At 32.7% G+C, this 11,761-nt stretch overlaps 1 pseudogene; it reads left to right on the top strand.

Annotated features, from left to right (window-relative positions):
* Positions 1-444: 444 nt before the first annotated feature.
* LOC149563928 (ATP-dependent zinc metalloprotease FTSH 2, chloroplastic-like) lies at positions 445-1,705 on the top strand (annotated as a pseudogene).
* The last annotated feature ends 10,056 nt before the right edge of the window (positions 1,706-11,761 follow it).

Genomic DNA, 11,761 nt, shown 5'->3' with positions numbered 1-11,761 from the left:
ATTGATGTTTAGATCACACTCAGTGATCAATTGTGAACATGATATTAGTTTAATGAGGGACACATTATTTTAGAAAGTAGGGAAAGTCTTTTATGTTCCTTTATTGTTGCACTCACCAATTTGCACATCTTTTTAGATGAGTGGATTTGAATTTAGTTCTCAATAGAGAACCCTTCAATGAAATGAGGAATTCAGATTCTTCTATCTAGACGATAATTTTCTAGAAAGGTAGGGCTCCTTAAAAAATGTAGTTGGTTCTAGTGACATTCAATACTATCAAAATGGTTGAGAAGCTAGAGATGATAATGCTAATGATGAAAATCATCTACCTATCACTTATAGGTTACTGTTGATGTTCTTGATATAAATGGTCATAAATCCATTCTTAAGGTTCATGCAAGCAACAAGAAGCTAGGAAAACATGTCCTACTTGATGTTGTTTCCATGAGAACACCCAAGTTTAGTGGTGTTGATCTTGCAAACCTCTTTAATGAAGAAACAATTCTTTCTAGAAGACAAGGCAAGTAATGCATATCAAGTAAGGAAATAGATGATGCAATAGACATGATTGTGGCTGGTCTGGAGGGCACAACAATGACTAATGGAAAGAGTAAGAGTTTGGTGACTTACCATGAAGTTGGACGTGCAATTCATGTGTAAGTACACAAAACTATTCATCTATTGGTACTTTATTGTATGATTTAATGTAGACCCTTTACATATGTATGGACCACAAGTTGGAAGTCTGATTTGAAATAATATATGATATCAATGTGTATTTCAGAGGTAGCTAAATCTTGTTTTGGTAACTGTTACAAGGTTAGCATGATGATCCATGGACACAATTAGTTCAAAAAGTTACTCTTGTACCTCAAGGACAAGCACATGGTCTTACATGGTTTTTGCCTAGAGATTACTTAAGTCTTATTACCAAGAAACAAGTCTTTGCTTAGATTGTGGGGGCTCTTGATGGAAAAGTTGCAAAAGAAGTCATATTTGGTGAACCTAAGGTCACATTAGGTGCAACCAATGACTTGCAATAGGCAACACAAATTGCAAAAAATGTATTTTTCTCTAAGTGGAGATTGTAAAGCATTCCCAAATGGACATAAAATTTGGAGCTAAATTAAGTTAATCATTAATTCTAGAACTAATTTTTTTAAAATATGAAATTATATCTATCTATCTATCTATCCATCTATATGTATGTATGTACATATATACACCACTTCTAAATATTTCATTTATTATTGCATTGTCATTAGGATTTTGTTTACTGTTTCTCATTTCTAGTAATATAGGTCAACTCTAATTTTAGCTTAGCTATTTGAAAATTTCTATAAGTGAGGTGTTAAATGGATAGCTTAGTATATTTTTCTATAACTTGTAGATGGTTATGAGGTTTGGAATGTTTGAAATTGGTCCATGGGCTCTATTGGACCCTAGAGTCCAAAGTGGTGATATTGTTTTACGCATGCTAGCAAAGAATTCCATGTCAGAGAAGCTAGTAGAAGAACTTGATAGAGTAGTAAGAGGCATTTTAGATAATGCATATGAGGTGGCTAATAGTCTCATCTAGAGTAACCAGGAAACAACGTATAAGATTGTGGAGATCTTATTAGAAAAAGAGACACTTTTAGGGGATGAGATTAGGGCCATCCTTTCTGAGTTTACAGAGATCCCAGTCGGCAACAAGGATGTATAGACTGCTCCTCAACTAGCATAAGCTTGATGGATATGGTTAATAATATTCTAAGAATATAGTGTAAAGTTATACAATGAAACAATATGCAAGAATCCTTGTATTTTTTGGATATGTAGAGAGATTTTGTGTCTCTTGTTAGACATGTGTGCCATTATGTATAGTATGTATAGAGTTTGTTATAATAAAAACATAAATGTTATTATATGTGATTTGTAGAGAGTTGTGGGTCTATAATAAGTAATGAAGTACAAATATAATCAATGAAACACTCTAGCATTTCATGTAGCTTATTTTGGTTAACTACTTTTCTTCCCAAAGTTGGGACCTTTCCTAGTTCACAACACAACTTAGATTTCTTATAGGCATGAGACTAGGAAAACTTAAAAGAAAGTTGTATTTCCTTGAGTATTATGTGGTTATTTCATTCAATATTTTGACCATTTATTATCTATCATCCCAATTTTTTTTTGTTATAACTATTGATTATATAGAATGATGGTTTGATAATCTTCCTTCTTTTCTTCTCTATGGGTAATTGCATGTTCACTTTTTGTTTTTTGTTTGAAAAAATTAGTTGGAAATAAATAATTGATTCTTTAAAAATACCCCCTCTTCTTTATCTAAGAGTTCCCTTCATAATCAAAAAATTCCATCTCAGATTTGATTCTCATATAAATATACAAGAATTTGAATCATTTAAATAACATTTCTTCATAGGATAATGAAAATAAGGAAAATTAAAATCACTTTCTATTCTTTCAATTTTGAGTTGCATACCTCTCACAAAGTTTTTCTTCTACTAAACAACTCTTTTTTTGGGAAATCAGCCAGGTGCTCCTAGACTAATGAATGCCAACTAGAAGAACTCCCTAGTTTGGCCCATCATTTAGTAGGAGATCCCTTCTTGTCACTTTCCAAAGGGGGATTACCTATTGCTAGTGGGGAGAGATATTTTCTTCATTAGGGGTTTATGCTCCTAAATGGAGATCCCAATAAGAATAACTTGCTTGTGGAACCCTTTGTTTGATACTTTGATGGGGGCATTCTTGTATGTACAACTTGGCCCTTTCCCTAGTGCACCACCATCAAATTCATAATTGTCATAAAATTTGTGTTTGGATATACCCAAAATCCTCAACTCCTACAAGATATGCCTCCCATGGGATATACCCAAAATCCTCAGCTCCAATAGCTCCCGCATTCCTAAAATCCTCAACTCGAATAGCTCCAATAATGCCATAGAGATGAAATAACAAACAAATAGAATTTTTGCTATTTTTTTATTTGAACCTAAGTTGGTCAAAATTTCAACCAAATTGGGAAACCCTAAGTTGGTCAAAATTTTGACCAACTCGGGCATTAAAAGAAAAAGTATTGCACAAGTCTCTTCATATGTTGGTAAAAAATTTAGGTCAAAATTTGATCTATAATGTACTAGTGAACATATTCAAATGTAAATAACATTATTGGGATTTCATAAGTACATATAGGGATGAGTTCATTCTATAAAATGTATTGAAGATAAGTGTTTTTTTCAAATCTTGCTTTGACAACAATTCCACACAATAAATACAACCATAGAAGAAAATTACAAAATTTGATGCAGAGCACATTTCTTTTAATTTAAGCATCTACCATAAACATCACAATGTTTATCAATCCCTACAAAAGTAAAAAAATCTTTTGTGAAAGGTTGATAAAAAATAATTAAATCATAAGATGCTCTGATGTTGATCTTGATGACGTACAACATCCTTTAAACCAAATTGGTCAATATTTCAATTCAAAGGTTACTTGATGAATTCCTACGAGAAAATTCCTTTTGAGTAAGAACCTTGGGATTGAATGAAAAATATGCTATGGAATGAGAAGAATAAATATTGTAATTAGCTAAATCAATTTTGACCAAGCTAGTGGTTGGCTTAAACATCACATATTATTAAAGTTTGATTCTTAGGTTAAAAGTATTAAATAGTCAAACTTGACTAATTTTTCCCATCTTAATTTGTTTCTTAGCGCACAATGTTTAAAGACTACCTCAAGTCAGATAAAGAAAAATATCACAAATTTCAATTATAAATTTGTGTAAACAGTCAAAATCTTATCATACTCATCCACACTCTTCTAGTTTATGTAGGATTGTCAAGGTAAAGAGTTACATACAACAAAATTAGAATGCAGTAAATGACTCTATCTTTGAAAGACTAATTCCCTCACAAAATTTTGGTTATAGAAGTGATTTGCAGTGTCGGCTCCTAGTTTTCTTTTCAGTTATTATTGCCGAACTCTTTTAGGCCAACTTTATGATTATGGTTTATATTTAGTGGTATTTGATTTTTAGATTGTTGGATATTGTTTTATACTTGATTATTATTGATCTCAGATTGGTTTTGACAAGTGATTGTTTATACATTTAAGTCCAAACAAGTAATATATGGTGAGCACAACATGCATAAGTTAGAGCATGATGAGTCACTCATGTGCCAAGAAGATAGTATATGCCGAGTGATTTAGGAGCTGAGCAAATAGTGCATGCTGAGTCATTTAGATGTTGAGTGATAGTATTGAAGTTAGTATGTGTTGAGCACTAGGGACTTCAAATGCTGAGTAACATAGTTTTGTCATAATTGTTTGTATTGGCACAAACTACTATATAAATTATTTTTGAGTGGATTTACAGATTGAATTATGATATTTTGGTGATAAGGATGAATCTTAAGTTGGAAGCCCCATGCAATACATGCACCTGATCAGGTAAAAGGAAGTTTTAAGCGACAATATGGGTGAATCACAACTATTGATTCATACATAACCCTAAGTCACCTAAGTATTCTTAAGGAAGACAAACCCTAAATTTGTACAGAGCATGAAAGAGAATGAATGAATGATAAAGGAGAGTTTTGCATGTGCAAACTAGGACATTTATGATGATCAAGGTATTATGATCTAAATTTCATTGCAGAATTAGTTAAAGGAGAATAGAGGAAGGAAATAGTGAACATCAGAGAGACATTTGATCAAGAAGGATCAAGCAAAAAGATAGATGTAATCTGTCATCAAGCGTAAGAGTGCTAATCACGGGATCAATGCTGAAGCATTCTAATGGGTGAATCAGTCAAATCTCTTAACAAAGTAATCCTAATAGGTCGTATTGAAATCCTCTAACAAGGTGCTTACTTAATTGTGAGTTGAAGTCCTTTAACAAGGAACACTTTTAACACGGTGTTGAAATTCTTTAATAGGGTAAGACCTAACAGTCTTTGTAAGCCTTTAATAGGACAAACCTTTCACAGGGTAGATCATGGTTCATGATCAAAAATTGTAACCTTCATTGGATACACTTTATTACTATAGTAGTGAAGATTTGTGGGTGTCATCCCCACCCCAGTTTTACCTTCTCATTGTAGGGTTTGTGGGTAATCATATCTTGTGTCATATGTGTGAATGCTTATTTATTTACATGCTTTAGATGTACATGCTTTACATGGTATTTCAATTTACTTCTTGAATATGTGAGATGGATGTGTGGTGAACATTTTATGGGTCAGAGTTTGAAGTACTGATTCACCCCCCTCAGTAATTTACATTTCCTATTGTATTTCCAACAACTATATGATGAGATTACTTTGGTACTAGTTATTTCATGTATGCATGATTATGCTTCGATGATGATTGCATACAGTGATTCCAATTATTTCATGATGATAGATGGATTATTGGTGTGCATTTTCTATGGATACTTACCCCATACTTGCATGTGTGTGGTATACCTATATGTTTATGTTGTGCATGATGTTTCTAATATGGTTGAGGGAGGGGGTTGTAGTCATCTGCTAGTTGGGATCTACGCTATAAACCACTTCCTATCATTGTCTATTTAGTTTAGAATATACGTGTATGTACATGCATGGATTTTATGTAGATTGCTATTACTAGGTATCGACTTCCCTAAATTGCCAAGATGAGCATACCATATCACAATATTTCAATGGTAAGAGAGGGGAGATAACTCTTGAGTCCAAATCCTAACCTTAAACCATTTGTCCTAAAAAGTAGGGCAAGAATTTGAGTTGTTTACCTTTGGAATTCATCAAGTGACTAAATTCATGATTATAATCCTTGAGTTTGATCTAGTTTTCTGTACTTTGTTATGTGTTTTCATTTCAGTCTTGTGGGTTTGTGATTATTTTCTGTTATAATTAAATCAAATTAAAAAGAATAATTAATGATTTACTTTAATGGAAATTTTATAAGGAAAAATTGATATTTAATTATATTTAATTAATTGAGAAATTAATTAAATAAAAGAATTAATTTTAAAGATTTAGTTAAAGTTTAATTTTGGATGTAATAATATTTATTTAATTTAATAATAATATATATAGGAGTTCATTTTAAATAAATGCTAAATATTATTATTACTTAAGTTAATAAATATTTTTATAAAAAATGTCTTAAGAATTAATTAAGGAGAGAAAGAAAATTATTTAATAAAGATATTTTAATTAAATGGAAAAAAGGTTGTGCATGAATATTAAAACATAATTTAATAATAATGGTAAAGGGATTTTCATGTGATTGCACAATCAAAGCCCTATATTGGGGAAAAATTCTTTATTAGCAATTTAAAGTTCATTTCTTAGGGATTGGGTTTTGGAATAGCAATTTTCTGAGAAGAAGGGTTTCAAAATGAAAGGGAAATATTTGTGTGCTCCTTGCATTGTCGTATTAGCATTATATTTAGGTAGAATCTTGTGGGTTATTTCTGCAGTAATTTTCCATTCTTCAATTTCATGTCTTCTTCGTATCTGGTTAAATCTATTTTTGGAATTTTTCGATTTGGTTGAAACCCTCATGTTGAAATTTACTATTTTTCTATTCTTGATCATGCTTGTGAATGAATTAATTAAATTGAAACCCTTGTTGTATATTTTAATTGTTCTTCATTCTGAGATTATCTATATATGAGTTTTGAGACTTCAGAAGCCCTCGTTCTATTAATTTGATAGAATGCTTTTAATTAGGTAGGGTTTGGAAAGAGAAATTGATTTTTTAAAATGAAAAATTTGAATTGTTATTGAGATTTTTCCCTATCAGATCTAATTTTACAATCTTTATAAAAAAATGAAAAAGTGGGGAGGGCAAGTTGTTTGTTTTTATAAACTTAAAAAAAAAAAAAAAATTTAGTGGGCGGGGCCACCAACCCCGACTGACCCCTTACCTTCCCCCCCCCCCTCCCCCACGCACGCCATCCTAGCTGTCACACAATAGACTCTGCTACCATGACAATAGGTACTATTGTAGGCAGTACTCTATTGTCATGTCAATAAAGCTGCCGTAGAAGCATTTCAACCTATAAGCTTTAAAAATATGATGGTAAGTTTTTTTAAAATATTATAATTATTTATTTTTATTAAATTAAATTATTTTAATAACAATTTTATTAAATGTTAAATTTAATAAATGTTAGATTTAGTTATATAAATATTTATAGTTATTAAATGGTAGATTTAATTTAATAAATGTTTACAGTTATTAAATGTTGAAATTTATCAATATTATTATTTTCTTTTAATATTAATTATTTTATTATTAGATTAATAATTACTTTATTAATAATTTAATATAAGTTATTTTATTAATAAATCAGTGATTATTATCTTTAATAATCTAATGATTATTGATTAAAAACTAGAATTAATGTAATATGAAATTGTATATGTAAAGTAAATTTGAAAATTTTAAATTTTATCAAACGAACAACTTACAATGAAATGAAAACTTGAATCCTACTATTAACCCAAACTATGTGTTTTCAAAACCAAACAAAAACTATGAAACTACACTGTTAGTTGTATGCTTTCTTGTATGATGGGTTTGGGGTTGACTTGGAGTGTTGACCAATTTCAGGATGTCTACTAGAGGTCGAGAGTTATTGTTTTGATGATGTCATAATTTTGTAGGCATGTACTTGATTTTGAATTAGTCTTGTTAGGATGATTGTATGAGTTAAATCTATGATTTTGATTAGTGATGTTTTTCAATACTTTCCATTTACTTGTTTAAGAATTGATGTATATTTTATGGTTATATGAAACCTTCTATTTTTACTGAGCTTAGGGTAGGTTATCTGTATGTCTTGCTAGGAAGTGGCTTGCAATGGAGGTTGAAGCCCTAAAGAGGCTACCTAGGTACCCCATTATAGTTTATTTTAATCAGTGATAACATTACATTAAATGAGAGTAAAATGAATTAACAAGAGTCATTGTTCTTCCTCACCCATGCCTCAAGTGTTAGTATAGACTAGGATGGGAGTAGAGAGGATCTTTGGTTGTGACCTTGCTTCATTAATATTCGTTGTTAGTATGAAAGGATACTAGTGCCACATAGAATCACTAGGGGGCTAGAGTCTAGTTAGGCTACCGGGGTAACCTTAGAGTTGGCTCATGTGATGACACTTGCCCACTTACATAATAGATTTCTTACGTGTTATTGTTGCCTTTGGGTTAGATTACTTCCAATATTTCTTTGACCTAGATGTTAGATTTTACTTTTAAGTTTGTTATCCTATTTGGGACTTGAGACCATCTCCTCACTATGGTGGGAGTGGACCCTTTTTGCATTACCACGAGGTTGGGTGGTAGTGCTTTTTACTTTTACCATTGAGATCCAATAGTTTGATGCCATGGTTGGAGTTCCTTGTTCTGTATTTCCTTTCATTCTATTCTTGTGTAGTATGATGGGTGGTTATACCTATTGTATTGTATTTTATTTCATAGATCTTAAGAGATGATGTAATCTATTTTATGATGTATATTCTTTTAGCCTTTCATACCCTGTAACCTGTAAGGTGGATGATTATGCATTTTGATTATTGCCAAGTGACATTCAGAATAATTGTATATTATTTAAATGGATTCGTACTTGTAGTTATTCTTTAATATGGGTGTGTTATATATTGGTTTTAGTATTAATTAAACTTAAATGTGATTTAATGTTATGGGACCCTTAAGAATTGTAATCTATTTTATGGTATGTGTTTATGTGTATGTTATTCCTTCGACTATATTATATATGTCATTGTTAAGTTATTATGTTTCAAAAAAAAATGTTTGGCAAAATTAATGAAACTTTAGGTTAGTTTTGTTTTGGTTCCCTAGCGGGGCATTACATTTGGTATTAGAGCCAAAGTTTCTACATTGGGAGCTCTAGGTATATTGGAATGCCACTAGTTGTTAACTAGTTGAACTAAAACAAAACTTAACCTATGATATGTATTTATTACAAACTTGAAACACTTGAACTTCAAACTAAAACATACTTAAACCTAGAAATAGGAAAAAATTGAAATTGATCTTGTACTATATTCAAAACATGTTTCTTATGTGCTTTACAATAGTATGTTTTTATGGTTATTATAGCATCTTGCTATCTTAGATATTATCATAGGATGATATTTGGGATGAGATCTACAGTTAGAGATCGTAGCTCAGGCCATAGTAGAGGCTGAGGGCAAGGTAGGGATTCTAGTGTGCATGAGCTTATTCTGGATAGTCCTATTCAAGAGGAAAACAAGGAAGAATAGAACAGGGAGAATCCATTACATTCAGAGGAAGTTGACTTGCGACACATGATGAGGACCATCATGGATCTCCTATCTCCTCCTTGGTGTGCTGATCAATAGGAGTCACACCATGCAAGAAATGGGGAAAGGCATAGGTCCAAGGGTCCTTAGAGGGATAATCACATTGATAGACAAAGGTCAATTGTAGCTTCTTAGATGAAGGACCTTTAGAGGTCCAAGGTCAAAGATTTTAATGGGCTAGGTTCAGGTTATGTCACCAATAGGTATTTTGCTACATAGGATATTGACTCTAATGTCAAAGCAAGATTTGTTGTCACCAACCTGAAACTCTTTTGAGCCACATGGTGGACTATCAAAGAGAAGAAGCTAGGTATAGACATGAAAATTGTCACATGGGAGTTATTTCTAGAGAAATTTTGTGAGTGATTCCTACTAGAGGAATGACATCGGTAAAGAATAGATGAATTCCACAACCTGAGAGAGTTCACTATGATTATAGTAGATTATGAGTGTAAATTCAATGAGCTCATGCCTTATACGGGCATCAATGATAACTCACCATATTTGGCACAATATTTTATCAAAGGTTTGAATAACCATCTAGTTGGTGAACCTAAAACCCTCAAAGATTTGGTACATTGAGCCATACTTGTGGAGCAAAGTGTTACTTTAGGACATGGTGGATTTTTTGGAACACCTACAACATCAGGATCCAAGGGTAACTAGAACTCAGGTAGAAATAGGAAACCCACTTTTTGTAAGGGAAATCAAAACCAAAAAAAACCTCAACAACAACAACAACAAAAGGGATCATACCCTCTGGCATAGAGTGGTGGTGGTGGTTCCAACTTTAGGAACTGCCATAACTCAACACAATAGGTGAAATTAGAACACTTAGTCTACATAGAGGAACTAGTCTTTTTCTAGTAGGGATAGCCACTAATAGTCGAGTGCACCTCTAGCAGGGAGTGGATCTTGCAAAAGTACAAGATGTTATTCTTCTGGATAGTTTGGAGACATTACAACCAACTAGCCATGACATACATCTCATTATTCAAGTTCTAGGCCAACTGCATCTAAGTCTATAGTTGCAGATGCATGTAGAGCTCACAGAGTATTTACAATGGTGGACCACCATTGGGAAGATCATTAGGGCATTGTGGTTGAGACTATGGGAGCTATTTGAGGTATACCTCTCTCCATCTTGTTTGATTCAAATGCTATGGACTCTTTTATTTCACCATCCATAGTTGCCAAATATAATCTAGAGGTGGTAGATTAGGGCTTGGGTTGGCAAGTGGAATTAGCCTTAGGAGATAGGGTTCCTACAGATTCCTTAGTGTAGTTGTGTGAACTAAACCTAGGATGATTTGTTACATTAGTAGACCTTCGGGTCATCCCTCTTAGCTCTCATGACATGGTTTTAGGTATGGATTGGCTTGGCTCTCATAGATAGTATTGATTGCAAAAATAAGACCATTTTGTGTAAAGATGATCAGGAGAAGGACTCAAAGATTATGGGTATCTAGAGACCTATATCTCTATAGATTATATTCGATGTGCAATTAGAGTAGAGGTTTTGTAAGGGATGTTAGGTGTTTTCAATTACAGTGAGTGAATTGGATGAAGAAGACCCTACAGGGAAGACTTTAGATCATCCTATCTTACAAGAATATGTAGATGTCTTTCATAGTGAGATTCTAGGTATGCCTTCAAAGAGGGATATTGATTTCAACATTGATCTTATTCTAGGAGTAGAGCCTATTTCTAGAGCTCCTTATCAGATGAACGCTTATGAATTGAGTGATTTGTGCCTACAGCTTGAGGGCCTTCTGGCCAAGGGTAGAATTTGACCTAGTGTATCTCCATGGGGAGGACCAGTGCTCTTTGTGAAGAAGAAGGATGGTTTGTTGCATTTGTGTATTGGCTATAAACAACTAAACAAAGTGATGATAAAGAATAGGTATCTTTTTATCAAGGATTGATGATTTATTTGATTAGATCAAGGGAGCCACAATGTTATCCAAGATTGATCTAAAGTTAGGATATCATTAGCTTCATATTCAGGATGCTAACATTTACAAGACTGCCTTTTGCACTCGCTATGGGCACTACGAGTGCACAGTGGTCGCATTTGGGTTGACGAACACTCCATCAATTTTTATGTGTCTGATGAATGGGGTGTTCCATTCCCATCTTGATCAATTTGTACTTGTGTTTCTAGATGATATTTTGATATATTCTAGATTCTAGAAGGAACATGAGGAACATCTATGCTTGGTTTTATAGTGCTTGAGAGATAATCAACTTTATGCCAACTTGATGAACTGTGATTTCTTTCAATTATAGATATAGTATTTAGGGCATATCACATCAGGTAATGATATCTTTGTAGACCCTAAAAAGATCTAGGCAATGGTAGATTAGCCTACACCCACTACCATGTCAGAAATTCATAGCTTCGTGGGTCT

This window comes from Cupressus sempervirens, chromosome 4, assembly GCF_028749045.1.
Source record: "Cupressus sempervirens isolate cs-2001-9-10 chromosome 4, ASM2874904v1, whole genome shotgun sequence".
Classification (NCBI taxonomy): Eukaryota; Viridiplantae; Streptophyta; class Pinopsida; order Cupressales; family Cupressaceae; genus Cupressus; species Cupressus sempervirens.
The sequence above is the reverse complement of the archived record's forward strand: the minus strand, read 5'-3'. Positions and strand labels throughout refer to the sequence as shown.